This window comes from Nylanderia fulva, unplaced genomic scaffold (genome assembly GCF_048542155.1).
Source record: "Nylanderia fulva isolate GAGA-0341 unplaced genomic scaffold, ASM4854215v1 Scaffold192, whole genome shotgun sequence".
Taxonomy (NCBI): Eukaryota; Metazoa; Arthropoda; class Insecta; order Hymenoptera; family Formicidae; genus Nylanderia; species Nylanderia fulva.
In genome coordinates, this window is record NW_028190184.1 from 1 (window position 1) to 12,004 (window position 12,004).

The following is a 12,004-nucleotide window of genomic DNA, read 5'->3' on the forward strand; positions in this document are numbered from 1 at the left end:
CGGAAAAACCTGTTTTTTAACGCGAGCAAAATTTGAGCTTTATAATTTTTTCGAATCCCCCAATAATGGCTGAAGCAATCGAGTTGTATACTAGATTCTTAATCGATTAGATTTGAGTTCGAATTATATATAAAGTGTCTTTATTTCTGCTCTACGTGATTTTGTAAGCCAGAGATATATAAATGCAAGTCGAATATGACAAATTTCTATTACGCAAACGTCCCCTGTTCATCATTTATCATCATTATCATCATTATCTCCTCATATCATCATCGACCCACGCATACATAGTAGTATCGTGCTTACACGTATTCACACGTATACAACACATGCGCACACATATATCACACTACACAACAACATGCAAGATGCATGTAGTGGTAATTTTGTCCATCTCGCACGTTTTACAACAGATGGCGATAGTGCGCTCCGCCATATCGGCAGCGGTGCGGGGTTATGTTGGCTAACTCTCCTCTCTCTCTCTCTCTCTCTCTTTCTCACCCCAACACCCCACACACCCTCAATTCTCACTCACTCACTCACTGTTCTTTTTTCATTTAGTACATTCATGTTTAAAAACATCTATAGGCTTAATGTGAAATTACTTACAATTATTTTACTTGAAATATTAAAATTCTAAAGTTTATCTTATAAGATAGAAAAAAAAATCTGAGTAAATAATAAAAAAAAAAAAAAGGATTATATTGTCATAATTTTTATAAATTTAAATTTACTCTAAAAAACTACCCAAATAATTAAAAAAATACGTACAATGTGCGCGCGTGTACACACATACACATATTAAATTTTAAGAGTTTGGAAGGAGAGGAAGGAGAAGATAAAAATTTAAATTTCACATATTTTTTCAAATTTTTTATAAATTTTATAGTTCATATCTAATTAATAATAAATTTCTAATTATATTAAACATATCAAAAAAAAGGGACATACATGTATTTACCAATGAAAAAAATAAATGAAAAAATTTAAAAAGATTTAAAAAAATTTTAAAAAATTAAAAAAAAATTAAATTTTTAAAAAAAATTTTAATTAAAATTAAAAAAAACAAAAAAAATTTTCCAAAAATTTAAAGGAAAAAATTTTTAAACCTTTTTAAATTTTTTAAATTTTTGAAAAACCGGTTTTTTTTTTTTAAAATTTTAAATTTTTTAAAATTTTCCTTTTTAAAAATTTTTAAAGGAAAACTTTTTATTTTTTCCCAAGCCAAAAAATCCCAAACCCGGGCCCCTTACCCCCGGGCCACTGCAGACCCCTTACAGCCACATTATCTCCCTCCGCGGATATAGCTTATCCCAAATACGATACTTTACATGTACTTATTACTTCCCTTTTACTGTACCAACTCTTGTTCTTTCCACGTAATCAGTTTTTAAAAGTTATCGTTTGCTGTATATTTTCCCAGAAAAACTTTATTTGGGTGTGATTTGTTTTTATTAATTAAATCTCTGCGAAAGTTTGAGAAGTTTAAAGGGTTTAATTCAAACTATGAAGACAGGTTAATGGAAAAGACAAGAGTTGATCAATAATAAAGACAAAACATGTTTTTTTGTATCCTGCTGGCAAAAGGGGTTATAGAATTTGATTGAGTTTAAAAAATAAAAATTTAAAAAAAATAAAAAAAAAAAACACATGTTTTGGGATCGTGCTGGCATAAGTTATAAAGTTGAGTGAGATGAAAATAATAATAAAAATATTTAAAAAAGGAAATATGTAATCATCATTTAAAAGATATTGCAAATATGTAGAATAACAGTTTTTGCAAAAATGGGGGCATTTGAGCTCTAGTAAGTCTACTAAAAATAATTGTAAACATCAATTAATAATAACTGGATGTTATATATATAATTATCATATATAAACCAATTTGTTGCAATATCACTATTAAAGGTTTTGTAAGGTAAGATGGCTAAAAGTGAATTGAATATATTTTTAAAGATAGTTCTAACATAATTTTACATAAAATGAAATATTCATAAATAAAAATATTTGTTAATATTTCGAAAGTTTATGTAAGAATTATGTAAAAATCTACCTTTACAAACTTTTTATATAAATATTGCGAGTTGTTTAATCGATTTATAGAGAAAATGTAAACCCTTGATGCCAGCGTCTCTCTAAAGGTAAACGCTGCCGGGATCCAAGATTCCTTGATCGTGAGAATCAAAACCCGCCCCCCACCTCTTCACCGAAACCTAAAAACCAACATAAATTTTTCTACACAAAACCGGCGCACACAGCATTGCATCCGCTACATTACAAAATAAAATTAATGTCACACGCGAACGTTCTCTGCTCCCAACTGTCTGTATGGTGACGACACTTATAAACCCCCCTCCCAGTGAGATCACTAATTCACTTACTCTCCCCACTCACACTAGCTCTCCCTCTGCCATCCGTCTCTAAAAGTTCGGCCCACTGGCACCCCACGTTTACAATTTAGATATCATGCCCTACTTCCCCCTATGACCTACGTCCCTCATTCTCCCCCAATTACCGTACTTCCTCTTCATTTTCACCCACATCAAACTACAGATCATCTCGCTCCCACTACCGCAGTCCCACCCACTTAGCCATATCACCCCTTAACGATCCCAATATTCTCCCACCCCCACAACCGTCATCTCTCTTACACTGCCCCGTCTTCTCCTCCTAAGCCCCCCTCACAAAACTACAGGCTATTAAAACCTTGCCAGTCACTCTCAAACCAACTACTCCCCTACACTACCCTTTTCCATTAATCTAGCAGCTCCTTAGATGACCCCGTCTTTCCACACCTCTACTCTACCACATCTGTCACTGTACATACTTGCTGCCAGACTCTTCCCTCCCCCTTACCTACACGGCCAAGGTGTCGTCTTTGCCAACGCAAACCACAGTACACCCTACCTGCTCTCTGCAAAGCGTCCCTCTGCCACCAACTTTAAGCCCGAATATCCACTCTAGTAAAACACCCAGCACTTCTGGGTAAACCACCTTACTACACATCATCCCGCTACCCCATACCTCTACAACTACTTTAGCTTCCTCACCATATCCTGGGCCTTATTGTTACTTTTTGGTCCCCCACCCGGAATACCCCATTACAAAAACAATACACTCCCCTAGGCTCCGCACAAAACCCCATCACCACACCCCATCCTACCCCCTACTGCATCCCGGACTCCTGCCGAAAATAATACACATAACCCCTGCCCCCTACTCTAACGACTGACTGACCACTTCCCCCTTCCCCGTTACCCTCCCACTTTTAATTTCTATCAGCTATTACTTACTAGTCCCACATCCCACTTTCGCACGACTAACCCAAACACTAATCCCTTCCCCCCCACCATCCAGTTTTACTCTCCTTGTACACCCCTCCTCCGATCCTCTCTACCTCTTACTCCTTATGACATGTCCCCACACCTCACCCCTACTTTTCTACTATACCGCTCACGTCTACCCATTCAACAATCCCTTCAAACCCCCTATTCCCTCACCCTTCTACTCCCACCGGACTCCTTTAAACTGTGTATATCTAGCGACGCTTTTCTTGCCGTCCTGCTTCCTTCCTTCCCCACCCCGCACCTTCACCGCGAACATCTTCCGAGCGTCTACCCCCATAATCCGCTACCCAACCCGGCTCCTCTAACCCCATTCCACTTTTAGCCATTGCAACACATTACCATCTGCTGCTACAACTCCCCTCCCATCCGCTTGTCCTACTTTACTCTGTCTGGATCACACCTTCCTAAATGTTTCTCCTAGCCCCATTTTCTATCCAATACGAAACTCCCTATACCCTCTACCTAATGTTTTTACCCTAGACTTTTTTTCCTACGAGCCATAAGCCCGGTTTTAGTTTATATTCGATCCCCCCCTCCTGCCCTTTCCACGTTCCCCCTGGGGCCCCTTTACCTCGCTGTTATTTATCCACCCCACCCACCCCTCGTCCTTTTGACTTCACCCATCCCCCCATCTCAGTCACCCCTTTCTCGCCTTTTCCTCCTCCTCTCCCTCTTGAATATCCCCCACTCCCACCATTTTTCGTCCTGTCCACCAGACCCGTCCTACTTTTTTCCTTCCACTCCCAGAACCACACCCTATCGTCTGTTCGTACCTCACGCACGACATGCCTTCCACAGTCTCCCATTATCCACCCATTCCCCCTCTCCTAACCTACCCTCACATCACTTTCCCCGCCACCCCCTACATTCTATCCCCTAGCCACCTATAGCTCGCACCCACACGTTCAACTGCCACCTCCACTTCATCTTCTCTGTCCTCTCAATTCCAATTCCTCACATCTTACTGGACTCCCCCTCCATCTCCTACCAATTACACATTCCCCCCCCACCATTCTCCCACACCTCGGACTCTTCCAAGACAACCATTCCAACCCCACGACCCTGCCTCAACTCCATCAAGACCTCCAACTGCTCTCCTTCCAAAACTCTACCTCACCCACCCTCCCCCCTCCTCTTTTCCTCAGCCCCCACCCTTCCCCCCTCACTCCCTTCCCTCATTTCCACTAACCCTTTTGCCATCCGTTGTATTCCATACTTCCCCCCCCTCCTGAAAACCCATTGAAACTCCTACGAGACCCCTCACCCCCACAGATCCCCCCGAACCCTCCCCGCCACCCCTCTCACACCCACACTTTCACTATCCGCCTTCGCTTACTCGCTCTCCCGTAACCATCCAAGACATAACGTCCTTACCCCTTCTCTTTCCAGTAACCACATATCTTCCCACACCCTCAACCATTTTTCCACACACACAGTGCACTCAATAAATCCCCCCAACCCATATATTACCTCCTACATATCCCCCACTACCATGAATTTCTTAAGAACTCTTCTCCTCCCTGCCTACAACACCTCCTGCTCCCACCCTCTACCACACCCAAACCGATACCCCCCCCAATCCGGTCGCAGCCCAATAAATTACATCATCTCCCATGGGCCCCGATCGTCAGAAGTATCCTCCCGTCCCCACCTCAATCACATCACTTTCAGCTTCGTCCCCCCCCCCCTCCAAATAAGACCTTACATCTACAACATCCCTCCCCTTCCATCTATCCAATCCATACACATACACCCGATCTCCCCCTAGCCACAGGGCCTAAGACTATCATATTCCTTACTCCCCCCTACCATCAAAGCCACCTTACACCCCTAACTTCTTTCATACAACCAACCAGTCCTTGGCGATGTTATGTGCAAGCTGCAACGTTATATAACCACCCACTACTATCCTGCCTGTGGTCACACGGGCAATACCTGCCTTCACCCATCGAACACTCCGCTCCCCCCCAACCCAACTCATTCCGCGGATCTCAAACCTCTCCCATCTAGTACTTCTCACCTCTGTTTACCCACCGCTTCCCTTGCAAAAACGTCTGAATAAACCTCAGGGGGTGAGGGTGGCGAGCAAACTAGATTCGAAGTCACCCATTTTAGGCATAAACTACTGGTTGGAAAGAGAAGACCAAAAGTTTTAGGGAATAGAAAAGGGAACGTTTAATAAGATGCTCGACATTAGTACACACACACGCACACATATACACACACACACACACATATGGGTAAATTTATATAAATAGGGTGCTTTAGGAGGAATGATCAGGATTCTAGGATATGATTGTACACATCATTTTAAACAAAGAAGTTTAGATAAACATGTTTAATAATTGTTCTATTCCGGTCATAAAAATATACAAAAATGAATGATATAATCTCTAAAAACTCACCTTTAAAAAAAGGTAAAAAAAGGCGACCAGTTAAGGGCACGCCATTAACAAAAATTATCCATTGCAAACCCATGTAGAATCCTATCCTATTGCAAACCCATGTAGAATCCTATGAAAAATTAATCATTGCAAATCCATGTAGAATCCTAGGCAAAATTAACCATTGCAAACCCATGTAGAATCGTACCCATTGCAAACCTATGTAGAATCCTATGAAAAATTAACCATTGCAAACTCATGTAGAATCCTATGAAAAATTAACCATTGCAAACCCATGTAGAATTGTATTAAAAATTATCCATTGCAAACTTATGTAGAATCCTACATTGCAAACCCATGTACAATAGAATTGTATGAAAAATTATCGATTATAAACCCATGTACAATCGTAACAAAAGTAATGAAATAAAAAAAATAAAAAAATGTAGAATCGTACCATAAAAAAACTTATCTTTTAAAAAAAAAGATAAACAAGATGCCAAGTCCATGCGCCATGTGAAAAAGAAATAAAAAAATTTTAGTTAAAAAAACTGGGAGCGCTGCTAAATAATATTCTAACAATATTAAAATTAAATTGTTACTTTTAAACTCATTACAGTTAAAATATGTTTTGTGTTTAAATTAATTAATGTTACTTTAAGGTGCATTGTAATTTTGAAACTTAGCAGCGCGCCCAGTTTTTTTAACTAAAATTTTTTTATTTCTTTTTCACATGGCGCATGGACTTGGCATCTTGTTTATCTTTTTTTTTAAAAGATAAGTTTTTTTATGGTACGATTCTACATTTTTTTATTTTTTTTATTTCATTACTTTTGTTACGATTGTACATGGGTTTATAATCGATAATTTTTCATACAATTCTATTGTACATGGGTTTGCAATGTAGGATTCTACATAAGTTTGCAATGGATAATTTTTAATACAATTCTACATGGGTTTGCAATGGTTAATTTTTCATAGGATTCTACATGAGTTTGCAATGGTTAATTTTTCATAGGATTCTACATAGGTTTGCAATGGGTACGATTCTACATGGGATTGCAATGGTTAATTTTGCCTAGGATTCTACATGGATTTGCAATGATTAATTTTTCATAGGATTCTACATGGGTTTGCAATAGGATAGGATTCTACATGGGTTTGCAATGGATAATTTTTGTTAATGGCGTGCCCTTAACTGGTCGCCTTTTTTTACCTTTTTTTAAAGGTGAGTTTTTAGAGATTTAATGGAGACCCCATCGGGGTCCCAAAAGTCTGTTTATAAATTGTGTCATTAAATGTAAAATAAGTAGATGTCAAAATGAATTTTATACCTAGTATAAACTCACTTTTTGCTATTCTAGTATTTTTTTCAATATGTTCCCATTTATCATTAATGCCGTTGACCGCAAGATCTAGAGGTACGTTCGTGAATAAAGAAACGACATCTAAAGAGAACATCATATCGTTATCATCAATCTTATTTCCAGATAACATGCTGTACAAATCAAAACTGTTATTGATATAACTATTAGCTTTAGGGAAGCTAGTTCGTAGAATATTTTGCAAAAAAGAAGCTAGCGAGTATAAAGCCGTGTCTACCAAAGAAACTATGATTCTCAATGGATAGTTTACTTTATGGATTTTAGGTAATCCGTACGCTTTTGGTAGGAGAGAATCGCTAGAGCGTAATTTATAAAATTCATTTTTAGAGATATACTCTTCTTTCAGCCATTTCTTCAATAAGTTGTTCAATTCATTTTCTATTTTTTTACACGGATTTTTAGTAATGACAGTGTATGTGTTAGCATCTTTTAATAAGTTTTCCATTTTATTAGTGTAATATGATTTTTCCATTACAACAGTGGCATTACCTTTATCCGCACGCATGAATATAATATTCGGATTATCTTTGCAAAATTTTATGGAATCTTTGTATGCACAGAGTAGTTTTATCACCAATCATAGCTGATTTCGTCATGCAGGATCTGGAGGACACGGTTTTTAAGTCGTTAAATTTAAAATGCACGTTTTATTTCCGTTACGTAGACGATATAATACTGATCATTTCTACGACCAATATGAGTCAGTTAGTTAATAATTTTAACAATTATCATGACAGACTAAAATTTACAGTAGAACAGAAGGTTAACCGCAGCTTGAATTTCTTAGATTTATCAATAAAAATTATGAACAATACAATATATTTAGATTGGTACCAAAAAGAAACCTTCTCAGGAAGAACTCTATCATTTTTTCCTAATCATCCACAATGTCACAAAATTGGAATAATTTATAACTTATTAGATAGATGTTTGCTATTATCACACCCACATTTTTTTAATAAAAACTTAGAGATAGTTATTAACGTACTTATAAGCAACGGTTACCCCCTGGATCTTATTTTTAACAAAATCAATCATCGAATAGGATACCTCATTGCTAAAAAAAAGCATTAAAGACAAACAAACATAGAAAGAACAGAAAATACAATAAAAAAATTGGAAACAAAAAAACTATTTGTTATTCCATATATAAATAGGATCTCTGAAATGATTGTCTCCTCGATAAAAAATACAGAATTTTTAGTAGGATATAGATGCCTTAATAAACTTGATAAAATTATTAAACAGATAATAATTCTTAAGGTTCGCCAGTAATAATTAATAAAAATCTTTTCTCAATGGTAAAAGTCGACCAAACTGGCAATCATTTATTGTAAATAATTAGTTAAAATACAACGTTTCGGCTGTCATTGCAGCCTTTTTCAAGTAAATCTATAAAAAGTTACATAAAAATAATTATAATTTTAATACACTTTATCGCAACAAATAATTATACATTCAAATACAAAAATATGTTACATACCAAACGTCAATGCATAATAAATTAATACAGTAAATCAAATTCACTGCATACCACCGACAATATTCACAATTGTTTTAATGAACAATGTAAAATTGACAGAAGTAAGCAAGAAATAAATAGATGTTAACAGTTAGCAAGGATCTTAATCACTACGCGTTAAAAAATCGAGACAAAACTAATGTGTCTTTCGCAATCTAAAACCTCATAACAAAGTCAAATAAATAAATAAATAGGTAAAAATAAAAATAATTTAAATAGCGTCAAGAACACGATCATAGATCCCACTAAAATTCTCCGTATTTTTCTGTAAATTGTGAGATGTCCTCTCATCGGTTTTCTATTGCTATCTTAATTAATTCCCACGGGGTGTTTGTAAAAAGCGAAATCACGTCCAACGAAATCATAATCTGACCATCGTCAATGTTTTTATCTTTAATAATTTCCACAAAGGACCTGGTTTTCCCCTCTCAAGGAAACTATCCTTGATATGAGATCGAGGTTTTTTGACTGCATTTTGCAGTATCTCACTCAAAAAGGTTGCAATGTTATAAACAGAACTTCTTACCGTTGAAATTATGATACGGAGAGGGTAACCCGCTTTATGGATCTTTGGTAAACCATAGCCCCGAGGCAAATTACCATTCGTACACCTCAAATGTTTGTATGTAGTCTCATCTATAAGTTTATTGTCTAACCAAGATTTTAACAAAGAAGTAATTCTTGCGTTTAGTGCATTTAGTGGTGTCTTATTAAGTAATCTATAAGTGGAGACGTCTTTCAATAAATTGTTCATTTCCTCCACATAGTCTGTCCGACTCATCAACACAGTAACTTGGCCCTTATCTGCTTTTGTTACAGAAATATTTTTGTTTACTTTTAAACATTTTGAGCATTCAGAATACCTATTAAAAATGTATCTATCCATGTAGCACACATGTTTTTGTCTACTCAAAAACTTGTGTACCGAGCACGCTATTGACAATCTCACATTATCAAGACTATCCTTAGGAAACTTTCGATGATTGACTTCAAAATTTTTTATATTTTCCAATGCAGAGATTTTCCTATCGTTTTTATCATTTCTACATATGGGCAGACCAAACTTATCACCTAAACTTAAGAAATTCATCAATGAGTCAGGAACGTGACAATTACTAATATTCATAATCCATTTACTATAATCAATTTTTCTCAATGGATTCTGAACCCCATAATACTTTCAAATGATATATTCAAATTTGTTTCTTAGACGCAACTTCTCACTCTTATTATATTTATGGAGGATATGCCTATTATGATTAAAAAAACCGACGACAAACTCAGAGGGTAGATTCTCGCACAGTCGTTTCTCGATATAATTCAAATTGACACGCAAAACACGTAATTTACAATTAATATCATTTATCTCTAGGTTTAATAAAGTAACTTTGTTACGATGCTGAAGATGTAGCCATTTACGTGTAACACTTCTGCTATGAAAAACAGTTGATTTACTTGCTGTATTGTTGTTAATATGCGGAGGTAAAATATCCATACGTTTGCACCGGAGTAAAAATATAAGTTGTTGGTATGATTTACAAATGTTCTTCTTGGTCTTGATCCACGATTTAAGCATCACCGACATTTGCATACTGAATTTCTCCGCCACATACTTGAAATAGCCTCTTTGTATAACCACCATAGTAAGATCTTGGTGTAATAAAACAGATAATAATCCTTAATGTTTGCTAGTAATAATTAATAAAAATCTTTCCTCAATGGTAAAAGTCGACCAAACTGGCAATCATTTATTGTAAATAATTCGTTAAAGTACAACGTTAATACATAATTATTAAAACACAAAAAGATAAAATTAAACATCCTTGCAATTCCAATGTAGTTTACAAGATTAATTGCAATAATTGTAATGCATCTTATGCATGTGGGCCGAAGAGACAATTACAGACGAGATTGAATGAACACAAAAATAATATCAAGTTGGATTCGATGAGACATTCGGTAATTTCTGAACATATTAAAGAAGAACACCATACATTCAATTGGGATAATGTATTGATTATGGATAAGGAAATTAATTATCATAAAAGACTCGTCTCAGAGATGTTACACATTAAAGAACAAAAAAATGGATTAAATTTAAATAAAGACACTGAGCTTCTTAGCGAATCCTATTATGATATTTTAGACAAATTAGCAAAATAAAAATAATAATAAGACAAATAGGACATCAATTGTTTAGGCACATCTTTCCGATATTATATAAACACACATAATTTGCGATTAAATATAGTTCAAAATGAGATGTCTTGTTAGACTGTTGGTTCTATCTATTTATAATAATTTCAAAATTTTTTAAAAAAATGGTGTTAAAACTGTGAGAAGAGGCGACACAAAGTAAGCATAATAAATTTATGTAAAGCTTTTATCTATTAGTAGACATGCGTTAATCGTTATTTATTGGTTAATCACAGCGCCGATGGATATTAAGAATTTCTCGCTTAAAAACGAAGAAATAATTTATGAGACCCAACATCATAATAATCACATTACGGCGAATACTTTTATAAATTAAATATGACAAATTGTAACACGCATAAATTTCTAATAAATTCTCGACTCGAATTAACGAACTATTAATAAGTTTAAGAATAGTATGATCTATTTTTTTTTGTAAGAATTATAAATTACGTAACACTGTTATACTGAGGAAGACCGCGTGCGGTTGAAATGTTTATGGAAGGTTTTATTGTAATTTTAATATTTTGTTTATGAAATAAATTTTAATTGGATACAACATCTTGAATATTGCTCGATAAGTTGGCCTTTTTTTTGAATAGTTTTGTTAAAATATACTTGTCTCATTCTAACTTATTGTACCAGTGTACACTAGTTCATCAATGCAGAAACAGAAAATAAGCCTTATAAGTCATTTTTCATTTTATAAACATCACGTATGTATGTATGTATTACTATAAAGTGTTGTCTACAATAGATGGAGTACATTCTTCGCCGCTCGCTGCATAATGCCGCCTCTCAATCAGATAATGCTTTCCAATCGCTTATTCGCTTAAATATTTTAATAAATAACTCAATAATTATTGCAAATTTAGCAAAATAGTATAAGATTTTCATTCAGTTTAACGTGATCTACCTGCTCACGAAAGGTGTACGCAAATTATCGGACACCCTGTATACACAATTATAAACTTTATTTTTATAAGTTTGATCAAACTGTGGGCAAAAGAACCGTGTGCAAAAGAACTGTGGACAAAAGAATGGTAGGCAAAAAAATCGAACACAAAAGAACTGTGGGTAAAAGAATTGTGCACAAAAGAACCGTAGGCAAAAGAACTGTAGGCAAAAGAATCGTGCACAAAAGAACAGTGCGCAAAAGAACCATGGGCA